Here is a 14,821-nt window from a genome sequence, read left to right on the forward strand (position 1 = left end):
GTGCCTCCTGGGGAAATCTGCGAAACATTCGCCTCAAAATGGCTTGCTCCAGATACGCTCTATTGCTGCCTAAGATAGAGTTCATTCAATATGAACCCTTTGAACTCCCTTTGCGGGAATTCGTAGCAAAGGCATACGGGATCCAGAGCAAAGTCGTTGCTCCCGACGCCGCGACATTGTGCTCAGAGTGCCGCTGGCGCATCAAACCCCGTCTCTTTGTCACCGGCCTGGCGAGCTAGCCGTTCGCATCAAAACAGTCCCACTAAAAATATTTCAACTTTAGGGACTCTTTTTTTTTTTGCGTTTGTGTTTTTAGGGGACACGAATCCACGCGCAGACGGTGGTTCCATTTTCTCGTTCCTCCTTTTACTGGGTGCTCTCCCGTATCCCGACATTCTTCGACCCGACCCTAGAGTTTTGTAGCGTCGTACTCCGCGCTGCCACGGTGGAGTCGCATTCCGTTTTTACGGTTGTCGAACGTTTTCTACCAGAAAAAATAAATAAAAAGAAACGCGGGACAGAAATCTTGAGTTGAGTTAGACCCTGGTTCAAGCAAGCTTCCTCCTCCGCTGCGATAACTTCTAAGGCCGTTGTTATCATTCCCCCCCGGTCCTCCGCTTTCACGGAGATGTATACCCCAGTTTTAAACACCCTTCTTTTCAAAAGGGGCACCGTCTTCTCAAAAAGCCTAAAAGGAGCGGGGAGGTTGGGGGGGGGGGGGGGGGGGGGGGGGGCAGAGACAGGAAAGATCGGCGTGGGGTTTCTATTACACCAAATGGCGGGAGCGAGCGCCCCGCCATGCGCCGCCACTGTTGTGCGCACTATACTGCGCATGCGCCGATTGTGTACGTTGAGCCGACCCCGGCCTATTCTTCGCTGAAAGCGGACCCCCGCGCAGCACGCCGGTTCTCAAATTCCGCCATTATCCCGATTTCATCTCTCCAAAACGTATGCACAATACAAAAGCAAAAAACAAAAACAAGAATAATCTTCTTTCCTGCATCGTTTTTTTTTTTGTTTTTTTTTTCCTTCGTTGTTTGTTTAAGAAGCACGGAGGAAAGAGAAGAGTAAAGTTGTGTGCTCCGTTTCGCGGTCTTGTGAATATGATGGACTGTAGCAGACGCTACGAGTTATCCCAGCCAATCAGGAGCTGTGAGCGTAAAAACTGTGCGACTGCTTACGACCGGAGAGGCTAGAAACGGGTTTTTAAGCCTAAAGGCCGGTTCACTCAGTCGCGTTTGACTACGGCCGACTGCGACACGACCGGTTTTTAAGCCCTTGTGACGGCTTAGGACCGGCTGGGCCGTAATGCAGCCGCTCGTCGTAGTCAAACGCCAGTATGTGAACAGGTTCCTCTTGTAACGGCTTAGGTCCGGCTGCGCGGTCCGATAAGCAGTCATAAGAGGCTTCAAAACCTGTTTTTAGCCCTCTCCAGACGTAAGCAGTCGTAAGTACATGAACCGACGTTCGGTGAGTGCTTACGATCGCTGTGCTGACGGCCTAAAAAACCAGAGGCTTAAAAACCGATTTTTTGTCTCGCTGATTGTGAGCAGTTGCAGGTGTAGGAATCAGGCTTAACATATGACTACGCGCCCCACTGGTCGCTGCGCTCCTCCAGAATGTCACGTGACAGTAACTCGGCATTGGATTGGCTCCGATGGGCCGTAGTGTCTGCAGCGGCTCACTGTACAAGGTGAAGTAAAGTTTAATATTATATACTCTTTTTAGAGACATTAGAAGAGATGCGGCCTTCATATCGCTGATTTTGATAACAAGAATCGGGGACTGTATACATTTAGTTTATGAACGATGTTGGAGCTGTGGTGCACGCGGGTGTAGTTGTACGTGCATTCGAACATTCAGTACGCGAAGATCAGCTGCCTACGGTTTTTCGTACATGTTACACGAGGAGAAATCGGGATGGACAAAGAATCACTCACTCGCGCTCGTACACTGTATGTTGCGATAGTCTGAGTAGAAGGGGAAGGAACGCAAGACTAAATTTTAAACAACGCCGAAAGTAGAAGCCGAAAATAGCAGTTGGTGCAAAATAATAACAATAAAAATACAAACAACTAGGTACGCTACAAAACAAATATTCCGAGGAACAAAACAAAAATGAGCGAACAGGAAAGAAAAAAAAAAAGAAAAGAAAGAGTGGTTTAGACTGAACCAGGCGGCGGTCATGGCATCAGCCTTCTTTCACTTCGGGACAAGATGGATGCGGGTATTGTTTTGTTTCGATTTCACCCGCTTTCTTCCGCTTATTTTACTTTTCTCTTTCTTTCAATTTTATATGTTTCATTTCCGCCGTTGTTGAAGCGAGGAGCAGGGTGGGTTCTCCTCCCGCTTCCCCGTCCGTTGTTGCTGGACTGAGAATAGAGGAAGCGGCGGATGTATACGCACAAGGGCGGAAGAAAAATAGGGCCGCGTGTAGCCTGTATAGCACCCGTGGATAAATCACGTTCTTCGTGCGGCGGCCCTCTCTGTGTGTTTGGTGTGCTCTAGCGGCCTGTAGGGCGGCTCTCGCTTGCTTTTTGGGGGATGGGGGGAGTCGCGGAACGAAAAGGGGCGAGCGCCTCCTCACACAGAAGAGGAGACCCCCAGGGGCATGCACATACGGGCCTCTCGCGTCTCTTCGTCTTCTTCTTCTTCGCTTGTCTTCAAACGCGCGACCTCCAACCATCTCGCGAGTGGTTGGTGCCTATACGCAACGGACGAACCATTCCGTAGACGTGAACTTTGGTTCGCGGGCCGCTTTGCATGTGTCCTCTGTGAATACCGGCACCAATTGGTTTCGTCCTGGTCACCGCCGGAGTCTCTTTTCTGTTGACTCTCCCGCTACATACAAACGTCTGGGTCAGATTTTGTAGTTCTTTTTTTTTTTCTCGCATATGCGCGCGACGGGTGTGCGACACTTTTATTTCCCTGCAATGTTGCTATAGCACCTAGACGGCGTCGACCATGAAAGGGAGTTTTCGATCTTTGTGCCCGGAGGGAATGATAACACAACCCGGGGATGAAAGAAGCCGCGTTCTATTCAAGGTGCGAGAGATCACTTCGTCTCGCTCGGCTGAGGGCGTTGTATTGCGTTTCAACTTCCGTACACAGTGCTGCGGGGTCCATTCGAGGTTCGATAAATATTGAACATCGGCGCCTTCCCCCAACACTTCCCCTCCTCTCTTGTCTCCTTTCCGATATTTCATCTATTGCAGACGATGAAAGAATTGGCGTGAAAGTGCGTGGCCTTGAGAGCAATTTGAATTATCCGTAGTCGAACCCGTAACTTTCCTTCGGGTCTACCATATGGTGATAGTTGTTTCTCAGCTTGCATTAAGTTAAAGGCGCTGCGTTAAAGCATTTGTGTTTACGCAGAAAAGCGTAACCCGGGCGGAACTTCCCTTTGCCCTCGCAAAATGTGTTGAAAGTGTAAGACATTACTAATTTACAGTCCCAACACCTTTCCATATTCGTGATGCGAAATGCTTGCATAACTTTTTTTTTTTTTATATATTGGGGTCGTGAACACTGCCACTATTGTTTTCGAAAATTTCTTTTCTGCAGAGCCCAGGAGTCGTTTGCGGGTTATCGATCGTGTTCAGGTTCTAGCACGAACGCCAAGAAAGCATTGTACAAAAAAATATGCTCGAAAACGACAAGATGCTACCGTAAAGCGTCATATCTGCCCGCACACCTCCGTGATGCGCCCCCCACCGTTTAGCCGGCTCCCAGATGAGCTTACGAGATAAGCGTAACCAAATCTGGAAGCTGGCTAAAGGCTAACGTGTGAATCACTGAGGCATATGTTTACCTAAGCCTCCCCCCCCCCCCCCCCCTTCCAAACCCCACCCCGATTCTCCTCTTTCTCTCTCCCCGTAAACAATGCCATGTGGTATAATGAAAACGTGTCAACCAGAATGCCCAAATTGGCCTGTTAATACTGGTTTACAGACGTGCGACCGTTTATGACTAACTGACTTCCTCTTGTAACCTTTCACGGCGATAAAATACACAGCTGCCACCTAAGGGGTAGCCGTGAAAATATTGGTATTTCCCTGTATTTTCTATTTATTCGCGCATCATTCTTTCTTCCTTGGCTCGAAAAACTCCTGACAATGCCGTGAACCATGTGGTTCTCCTTAGGGCCACTGCCTTTGGGAGTACCACGTTCGCGGCGAGACGCTCTACCGCAAAGCGGGTTCGTACTCGCGTGGCATGCTGCTCGTCGAGCGCAAACAGACACCAGTCACGTTGGTAACGGTGATAAACTGTTTATTTACAATGAAACAAATAACAACAACACAGCGGCTATAAGCTGGTGAACGCCGTCGGTGTGGAGATCGCCCACGGCCGAACGGTCGTTCACAAAGGTACAAAGTACGGGGTAAACGCTCACCGGTGCGCCGGAAGGGTCCCCGTTGTCGCCGCCGCCGAATCCCAGGAAGAAGAGACAAGCGAGACCGCTGTCCGCTGGTTTTAAGATAACGGCGGGGGCGAAGTGGCCAATCAAGGAGCGACACGTCGATCTCCTTTGTACGGGGGTTCGTTACGGAAATCGCCCCAAGGGGGGAGAGGAGGAAGCCACTCACAGTGGTAAGCAGCGCCGCCTCTCGCTACGCCAGCGCGGCCGCCACGGCGCGCCAAAACGCTGACGCGACAGAATGTTGAGGGATCACAATCCCCACACTCCCCCCTCCTTAGCCAATAGCCACCCGCAAACGGGTGGACCAACACAAACACACAACAAGACTAAAATAATTTTAAAAAAAAGAAAAAGGCCGCCAGCGGCTGCAACTACACGGGAAACAACAGCCCGACTCATACGTCCAAGGTCCAAGAAGTTCGTCCAGCGGTCGCTCACCAGCGGCACAGCTCCCAGCGGCAGTCGGTCGGCTGCGCCATCACATGACGGTCGCGCACGTGGCGGGTCACCTCCCGAGCGCACAGGCCAGGGTAGGGCGTCGAGCCCAAGGTGACGATTGTCCCACGGCAGCATTCCGAACGCCCAGGCGTCGGACTTGAAGGGGAATACATGAAGGTAGAAGCACTCCGGAGCCATCCGCCGCACTGGTGGTACGTGTACTGGTGGTACACGTCCGTCTCGGAGTCCGTAATGCTCCTGGAGAGGCCGAAGTCGGCGACCTTGTAGCAGCCGTGTTCGTCGACGAGCACGTTGAGGGCGGCCAGGTCCCGGTGGATTATCCCTCGGCTGCCGATGTAGTGCGTGGCCCACGAGCCCTGCCGGGCGAACTGCTCCAGGTCCCTGGGGCCCTTGGGACTTGTCACGGGACGAACGGGAACAGCTGGTCCCTGGTCGGCTAGCTTTCCGACCGCGGCGCGGGTCCCGAAGATGACGAGCCGGCAGTCCCTGACCGGACGTCGATCCCGACGGCCCACGAAAACGACGGGTTGCTGGTTTGGTCCGCGGCCGGCTGGGGTAGCGGGGCTGCCCGACGAGTCAAGCGCAGCTCTGGACCCTGGACGCCGCCGAACTGCCGAAGCCAGGAGTCAGCAGCTCCAGAACGACGCGAACCAAAGGCTGGAGGAGGTCCTCTTCGTAGGTGCGGAACGTACTGCGGTAGAATGACCACTTGGTCTCCGACCGCTTGTCACGACGCTCGCACCGCGCTCTTGCGTTTACATGTGGCACACGTGAGCGTAGGTGGCAATAACTGACCAAGGGCAGTTACGCGTACCCTTTTCCTCGGAAGCCGTGTTTGGGGGATTCCCCTACGGGTTCATCCGGGAGCGAACGCCGAGGTGACGTATGGAGGTCACTGCTTGCCAGTAAACAATGGTGTCTGGCGCGTTCGCGAAGGCAGCAGGCGTATTGTGCTTTGCACTTCCCTTAATGTGACATTTCGCCACTTAATGGGGCTGCCTCTACGAAAACTTCGGATAATAGTTCCTCCGTCTACGCAGATTGTAGCGAGACGCCTGTTGTTCATCGTCGGCGTTATCTCGCGCTGCGTGTGCATGTTTCTGCGGGGGCTGAGTTTGCTCGTTGGCCCCGTTTTCCCTATCATGGTAGGGTTTCAGATCGCACACATGTACCGGCCCACCGACTTTTCTTGATTGCAAGTTTGTCAGCTTGTACACGAGTGGGGAGAGAAGTTCCTGCACTCGGTACGGGCCACACCACTTCGGAGCCAAAGCGGCCGAGAAGCCTTTGCTGGCATCACTCAGAACATGGTTGCGTCTGAGGACGAGATCGCCCACTTTGTAGCGGAGATCTCGATGCGAGCGGTCGTACTGAGCTTTGTGTCTCGCTCGCGCTACCCCGAGATTGCGACGCGCCTCTGAGAAGGCTTCCGTCATCCGAGTTTGTAGCTACCGCGCGTGGTCCGTTTGCGTCGGCTGCGCGTTGTCCACCCCGGCGCTCCCCCCTAGGACACGGTCCATGGGGTTCGGAAGCTCTCTCCCGAATGTGAGGAAAGCGGGGGTGAAACCCGTCGAACGGTTGAGTGTGGTCCGAAGTGCGAACCCGATCTCGGGGATATATGCGTCCCAGTCACGGTGCCTTTCCGCGAAGGCGGCCAGCATTGGTTTGATGTTTCTGTTACATCGCTCCGTGATGTTCGACTGCGGGTGGTACGGCGTGGTTGTTCTGTGCTTTATGCCAAGGGCCTTGCACGCGTCCACGAATACCTTCCCGACGAAGTAGCTCGCTCGGTCAGTCAAAAGAGCTTCGGGGAACCCAAAACGGGTGAAAACCTCCATGAGCTTCTCCGTGATCGCTCGGGCTGTCAGCTTACGGAGTGGAAAAAGTTCCGTCCATTTGCTGAAGTGGTCAGTTACAACCAGCAGATACTGGTGTCCTTTAGGGCTCCTCGGTAGGGGGCCGACCACGTCGCAGGCTGCCAGAGACCATGATTGCTGGCTCGGAATCGGTTGCATTAGGCCCGGCGGTTTGCCGCCTCTTGGTTTGAAGCTTTGGCAATTGAGTGGCAGGTGCGGGCATAACGAAAAACGTCCCGTTTCATGCCCGGCCAGGTGGCGATGCGACATAACTTTGAGTAAGTCTTGGAGCCGCTCGAGTGTCCGGCCAAGTGCGAGTCGTGATAGTAGCGCAAAACTGCGTTTCTCAGACTGCGGGGTACCACTACCTTGAACGCCTCGTCGGAGTCGTTCTCGGAGGGTATGTACCTCAGCAAGAGCCCGTCATTGCTCAGCAGATATGAATCCTCCGTGCCCGCACCAATACCAGATACGTCCCGGCACTCGGCGCCTACTACAATACCAGTAGTGTTGCGCCCGGCGGTTGCACCGCCCGCCTCCACGGCGTCCGACTCTTCCGCGAGTCCGTCGATCACCTTTCGACAAAACGGATCATTCTGCTGGGCTTTCAGAAGCTCTTCTTTGCTGAACACGATTCCCACGGCGCTCACTGCGTCTAGGTGGTTGATCGTCTCGTCCGGGGTGGTCAGATCTGCTGCCTCCCTTTGGGACTGAGTCACGGCTTCGCCTGACAATGTGGATGTCGTTGGCTCGGCCTGGGTCTTTGCGGAAATTTGTGTGCAGTCTACGGGGGCTCGTGACAATGCGTCCGCCACCACGTTTGTGCTGCCTTTCCGGTACCGCACGACGTAGTCGTATTTTTGCAGCATCAAAGCCCATCTTGCCAAGCGACCAGCGGGTTCGCGAAGTCGGGAGAGCCATATTAGGCTTTGGTGATCTGTTTCGATCACGAAAGTGGTCCCGTCGACATAAATGTATAGAAACTCCGGAGTGCAAAGACGATGGCCAAGCACTCTTGTTCGCATGTGCTGTAGTTCCTCTCAGCTGGCGTCAACGAGCGGCTGGCGAAGGCCACCGGTCGGAGTACACCTTCGTGCTGTTGGAGCAGGACCGCGCCCAAGCCAAGATTGCTGGCATCTGTTTGGATCAGAAAGGGCTTGTTCAAGTCGGGTAGCTTGAGTTCAGCTGTGTCCGCGAGCGCTCGGGAGGTGCGGCGAAAGGCCGCTTCCTGCTCGGGACCCCAGCTCCAACTCACGGACTTTCGCAATAGGCGTGTCAGTGGTGCTTGAAGCGTCGCGCAGTTTGGGATGAATTGGCGATAGAAGTTCACCATTCCCAGGTAGCGACGGAGGGAGCTCACGTCGGTTGGCGCAGGAAACTCCAGGATTGCCTGTAGTTTGTCGGGGTGTGGCGCAAGGCGCCCGCGATCCAGTTCGAACCCGAGCAAGGCGATGCGGGTTTCGGCTATTTGAGCCTTTTCGGGGTTCAGGGTCATTCCCGCAGCTTTTAGCCGGTCGAGTACGTCCTCGAGATGACGTAGGTGATCTTCGAAGGTGTTGGAGTAGACGACAATGTCGTCGAGATAGGCCATTGCGTGTTTCCATTTGGCTTCTCCCAGTACTCGGTCGATCAATCGCTGGAACGTCATTGGCGCTCCGCACAGACCGAAGGGCATTCGTGTGAATTCGAAAAGCCCGCGGTGACAACAGAAGGCTGTTTTTGCCTCGTCACCTGGCTCCATCCGAACCTGGAGGTATATAGCCTCGGCTAGCGTCCAGGGTGGTGAAGTACCGCGCACTGCCCAAGTTGGACAGAATCGAGTCGATGCTCGGTAGCGGGTAGGCGTCCTTTCGTGTGACGTCGTTCAGACGGCGGTAGTCCACGCAAAGACGTGAGCTGCCGTCTTTCTTCGGGACCAGCACCACGGGGAATGCCCAGGGGCTGTTAGATCGCCGGACAACTCCGGTGTCGATCATTTCGTCCAGGGCACGGTCGATGGCTTTTCGTTTAGCCAAGCTTACGGGTCGAGCGTTCTGCCTTCTTGGCAGTTCGTCGCCCGTGTCTATGCGATGTCGCACTTCATTTGTGCAGCCAGGTCGGTCCGTGAACATTGCGTCATAGCGGCGCAACAACGACGACAGTCGGGCTTTTTCTCGCCCTGACACGCTGCATGATTGCGTGAGCAGTGGGTGCGTCATTTCCCCGATGGGGGCGGCGCTCGCTGCCATCGGCGCTGGACTCGGTGTCTTGGGGTCAATGACCCGGTTTAGGGAGTCCCTCGCTTCCTCTCGACGGCTCGTCGCGTGCGCCAATGGTGGCGTTGGCGGTACGGCCGGGGGTTCGCAGAAGGGTTTCAGGGGTGCAAACGTGCCTTCCCGATAGCCTGCGCTGCTGACGTCGATTACAATGCCTGTTTTGGCAAGGAAGTCTCTGCCCAAAATAATGGGCACCGATAGGCCAGGGAGATGAACGAAGCGTTGTCGTCTTACTCGATTCTCCCATCTCGCGACCAGCCGCGCGGTACCAGCCGAAAGGGCGGTTCCGCAGGGTAGGCGAAAGGCAGTGTTGCATTCTCGGAGTCGGACAGAATTCTGTCGGAGGTGAGTCAACACTTCGTCGCCGAACATCGAAGCGCTTGCTCCGGTGTCGAGGAGTGCCTTGAATGCCTTGCCGGCGATCGTTACAGAAATGAACGGGGCCGGCGTGCCGGTCGGGAAGCCTATTCTGTAGGCGGTCGGTAAAAGAGTGGCCATGGGACCCTCTGATTCTTTGTTAGCCACCGGTCCGTCCGTCCAAGGGCCGTTTACCGGTGGCTTTGCTCGTTTCCCGCGCGGTGCGATTCCGTGTTCGGCCGCTCCGGGCACTGGCGAGCGAGATGACCGGGGCGATTGCACCGAAAACATCTTCTGTCGTCGCCTCGCTGGGGGTTCCGCCGTGCGTTTTGGTTTTCGCCGGCTCTGTCGTAGCGTGCATCCGCTCGCTGAGATTGAAGGATCCTCGTTTCCTCCTGCCTCGCTGCCTCGTTGGGGCGCGAGTCGGTGGTTCTGAACTGCGGCGTTGGCCGGCTTGTTCGTCTACCGTAGCAGTACGGGTCGAGCGCACGATCTGAGATTGCGTACGTGTCTCGGCCCCGATCTTCCGCATAGTTTGCGGAATCGTAGCGCCTTGGTGCTCGAGATGGCGTGTCCCCGCTCCACGCGCAGCGCGGTTCGAGGGCCGCTGACGCTGGAGGCGGAGGCCGGTACGCACGGGCAGCGAGAATGTCACCCTGAAGGCGCCGGGCCTCGGAGGCGAGCTCGTTCAGGTCGCGGAAACGGCTGCCTCGAAGATACGCAGCGAAAGTCGGGTGGCTTTGGCGTATGACGCGTTCCACTCGCTCTGCATTGGGAGCTGAGGGTTCTGCGAGCTCGAAAAGCTCTTGCATGGCTCGTACGAACTCCAGCAGGGACTCGTCCGGATGCTGGGTTCGCTGTTCGAGCTCCCGCCGCATCCTTCTCTCGTAGTCGGCGGGAAGGAATTCGCGGCGGAACGCCTCTCGGAACTGATCGAGCGTTCCGGGTTGGTCACCGACAAGTCGGAACCAGCGGGCGGCTTCGTCGACGAGAGCGATTGGCAGAATGCGCTCAAGTATTTCACGATCGGACATTCCCATCGCGCGTTGGTACTTCCGTAAATCGTCAAGGAAGTCCGTAGCGCTCGCTTTGTCTGCGTAACCCCGATAAGTCGGGACGGGAATTCGGACCGGAGGTCGTTGGGCCTGTGGTGGGAGTGTTGTCGTTCGCAATGCACCTGTCAGACTCTCAATCACACGTGCCGCGTTTTCGAGCAAGGTGTGATGAGGCGCCGCAGCGGTTTCTCCGTGGGGAGACCGATAGGCTTCGCTTTGTGCCGGCGGCGGAGCACGCGTGTTCAGGGAAGATCCGGGAGCGATGGCGCCCGTTCGCAATGGCGTCAGAACCACGCTCAGCTCCAGGGGTGCGCCGTAGGGCGCTTCTCGTTGGAGGGTTGGCATTTCGGCTTCCCGTTGAAGTGGGGGCCGCGCGAATGCGTCGGCCGCGGTCGCCAGCGTGAGCAAATCCAAGAAGTCGGTCTGCATCGTCACGGTAAGCGCTGGTTGCGCGAGGACTCGTCACTCGGCAGCAGTCGCCACACACAGACGTACCAGGGTTCTGGTCGTCAGCCCTTTTGTTGGGCGCCAAATTGTGGTTCTCCTTAGGGCCACTGCCTTTGGGAGTACCACGTTCGCGGCGAGACGCTCTACCGCAAAGCGGGTTCGTACTCGCGTGGCATGCTGCTCGTCGAGCGCAAACAGACACCAGTCACGTTGGTAACGGTGATAAACTGTTTATTTACAATGAAACAAATAACAACAACACAGCGGCTATAAGCTGGTGAACGCCGTCGGTGTGGAGATCGCCCACGGCCGAACGGTCGTTCACAAAGGTACAAAGTACGGGGTAAACGCTCACCGGTGCGCCGGAAGGGTCCCCGTTGTCGCCGCCGCCGAATCCCAGGAAGAAGAGACAAGCGAGACCGCTGTCCGCTGGTTTTAAGATAACGGCGGGGGCGAAGTGGCCAATCAAGGAGCGACACGTCGATCTCCTTTGTACGGGGGTTCGTTACGGAAATCGCCCCAAGGGGGGAGAGGAGGAAGCCACTCACAGTGGTAAGCAGCGCCGCCTCTCGCTACGCCAGCGCGGCCGCCACGGCGCGCCAAAACGCTGACGCGACAGAATGTTGAGGGATCACAATCCCCACAACCACCATTTCTCATAGAGAGTACGTACACTTGATCTCGTAAATAGCGTAAAACCTTCGCTCCAATGAAATGCAGTTCCAGGGTCACCTCATAGATGGCGCCAGCGTGCCAGTGTGTTCTACCGTCGTAAGAAATCACAAGAACTCTGTCGTAAGCAAACGCAATAGTTTGAAAGGGCTCCACAAGCTTTTCCGAATATGCGGCCGGCTGCCCAAATACTTCCTCCTCCCAACCTGGGACGGGCCGAGCAGGAACCACAGGCGACCAGCCCCCGAACGCCGGTGTTCGTCAGCTGCTCTCTTGTTAGCGTTGATGGATTGGCCGCCGTGCACATAGCGCTACTGCCGCTGCTGCCCCGGCGGCAGTTGCTGCGTGCATGAGGGTTCGTTCGTACCTTCAGCGTTACGCGTGTTGCGCAACACGTGCTGTACGACGGCCGGTTGGGAGCTGTCGGCGGCGGACGCGCCGAAACAGGTGTGTTTTATGAAACTTCCCTGCGGATTCCTTTTTTTTTTCTTGCTTTTTTTGTTTTGATTTTTGAAAGGTAGAGTGAGAGAGGGGATGCTGCCGAGTGGGCTGTGGAAACCCCATCGAGCTGGAATCAGTGGTGGCTCGCGAAGAGACTGATTGAGGGCCTTCAAACGGCGTGAAGAGGGAGGTTTTAAAATAGCGCTTTAGTTTCTTTTAATTGCGTTGGATTGGTTTTGTCCGGAGCTTCAAACGGATAGGGGTTGATTGTGGAATAACAGGGAGCAGTGTACGCTATTAAAATGACGTTATTTAGAACGCCGAGACTGGAGAAAAAAAGTAAGGCGGACTGAGCAACACAGAGATCGTTTCTTCTCTCTCTCTTTCTCTTTCTTTCTGCCTCTCTCTTAGGCTACTGCTCTTACCAGTTTGATTATTTCTATCGTGTTGTTTCTACGATCAACACGCCTGTGTATGTTCGTTAACTCTCGGACTAAAATGTATACGGGAAGAGCAGATAAAAGTAGCTTGAAAGTAGCAAGACGTCCGAACCGGCTCTGTGATCTCTGCACCTATCAGCGAGAGAAGGCAGGTTTCGAACGTTCCAAATTTAAAACAATAGCGGCAGAAAGCAAGATTGTTTTTTTGCTTTCGGTCGACTATATTCAAGTCTCTCGGCGAGTCATTAAAGGGAGTGCAACGCAAACAGTTGAAAGGAATATTGAAGACAGTCTATGCGCTCTTTCAGAAGGGCCTTGTTCAACCTAAGCGACGACCAACACACAGTGCTCACAGATGTGACAAATACGTCTCATTGGCAGTGCTATTTTAACACTTACGTCTATATTTGGCGAAGCAAAAAGTGTTTACGATAATGCCGTGCTGTGGATCACCACAAAGCTGATCATTTATCGTCGGCGAGTAAACATGAATACTGCGGTGTTTAGTTAATATCGACGCCTCCGCGCCCCCCAAAACTTATATATAGTGTGAGTTGTCTAAAATAACGAGACAAAAACTTGTGTATTTACTTAATTTGTCCCCGAAAGCTTCGCCTATATAGCCGGATAGCCATGTTAACGTGGTCCGTGTGAACGAGACACATTTGTCGCGCTGATGAGACCGGCTCATAACTGCGATATTAGGTGCCTATTTGGATCCCGCGGTGTGCGAAGATGACGATCGAGACACACGGTATAGAGGTAATGTGATAATCTAGAGAGAAACGTTTCATGTGCTTCTCTCACTTCGGAACGGCGAGGCATAAACGTGGACATCGGAGGTCCCGATGGGACCATCGATGTCAACGCTTTCATCAACGCTTGGCAACGCTTTGATCTACGCAAGGAAGCAGGAAAGCATCGCTTGCAATGTGTCTATATTTTTATGCTTTTATTTCGCGCTAAAAACACCGGCGTCACGCATTGTATAAAAATTAATAAGGTTGATGAGCACTCAAACAACTTCAACATGTAGTGGCAAAACGAACACGCCTAACCTCTCGTCTGCTTTCTTTCTCCGTTTTTCTGTCGCTCTTTTGATCTTTCTTTTTCTCGGAACCACCGATGTGGGCGCCTATACAATTTGCTGCATTCTGCTCTCCTCTTTACTCTTCTGGCACATGGGCCATCGGCAAGACGCTCTAGAGCGTTACGAGAGCGAGCCGGCCGCTGATGACCAGACCAGAATGTATTTTACGTATTCGGTGGTATAACATTTCTATCCACGCGAATACAACGCTAACGCAACGGCGGATGCACGTGAAACTCTCCCGACCATGTCACAACAACAACATTGCCGTTCCAGCAACATGCTGAGCGGCCCTCTCAACGCGACGACAGCCGTCGCCAAACGTTCCCCCGTCGAGACGCATATCACCACTCACAAGCGAGCCAAGTTGCGTTCAGTCAGTGTGCACCGCTGAGCATTGCACAAAGCGCGGCCATATACAGAAGGAGAAGCCACACGCGACGAAGTCCCATACCCGGGTGTTTCGCGGAGACCTCGCTACTTTTAATCTCATTCCCGGTGGGCAGTACATAACGCAAACTCAATTACAGACACCAAGACGCGGTTAGCGGCCCTACCCCCCGACAGTTCGCTCGCTGCGAGGACTAACGGGGCCACTTAGTCGTCCCCAATTTGCAAGACAAAGCACTCCTTATACGACCCTTCTGCATATTTCGTCCGGTTCGCGTTGGGGCCCCGTCGTAATTCGCTCCGCTTTCCCTTCTTCTTCCCGCCCGACTCTTTGTTCTTTCTGATTTTGATTCGAGTTCCTTTCCGCCTTCATTTTTCCCTCGGCCGCGGGAGTTGGCGGCTGCCGCGCGTACCGCATTCCCCAGAGTCTCGCCGGCCCGGAAACGCGGTCTGGAAATCCCGACTGTACTAAGTTGAAACACGGTCCTGTTTCGTGCGGTTGGTTGGCGCCCCCGCATGCAAATGTGCGCGCGACGGCGCGCTGAGTAATGAGAGCTTTAGAAGTAGAAAGATAGGGGGAGTGACTCTCCTAAACTGCGGCGAGTGTTTGAGCGCGAGCGAGTTGATGAAAGCTAGTTTTTGGATGTTACCGGAAATCTGAAGAACCGAAACGAGCTCGACCAGCAGGCCAGGTGACTCGATGCGTAATCATGATTATGGTTTTATCATTTTGCTTATGTCTAAGGTGCAAGGTCGTTTTTGTTCTCATTTGTTAGTTATCAGTAGGTTAAATACGAAAATAAAATCCCTCACAATTTCGATGCATGTATAATTATAATGCAATTAAATGCAAAGGTGCAAGCGAGCTGGACAAGAATGACGAAAATAATCCCTGGGGAAGGGGAACAAGAAGGGCAAAGGACAAACACAAATCTT

The sequence above is a fragment of the Ixodes scapularis genome, unplaced genomic scaffold (assembly GCF_016920785.2).
Source record: "Ixodes scapularis isolate PalLabHiFi unplaced genomic scaffold, ASM1692078v2 PGA_scaffold2__306_contigs__length_199485367, whole genome shotgun sequence".
NCBI lineage: Eukaryota > Metazoa > Arthropoda > Arachnida > Ixodida > Ixodidae > Ixodes > Ixodes scapularis.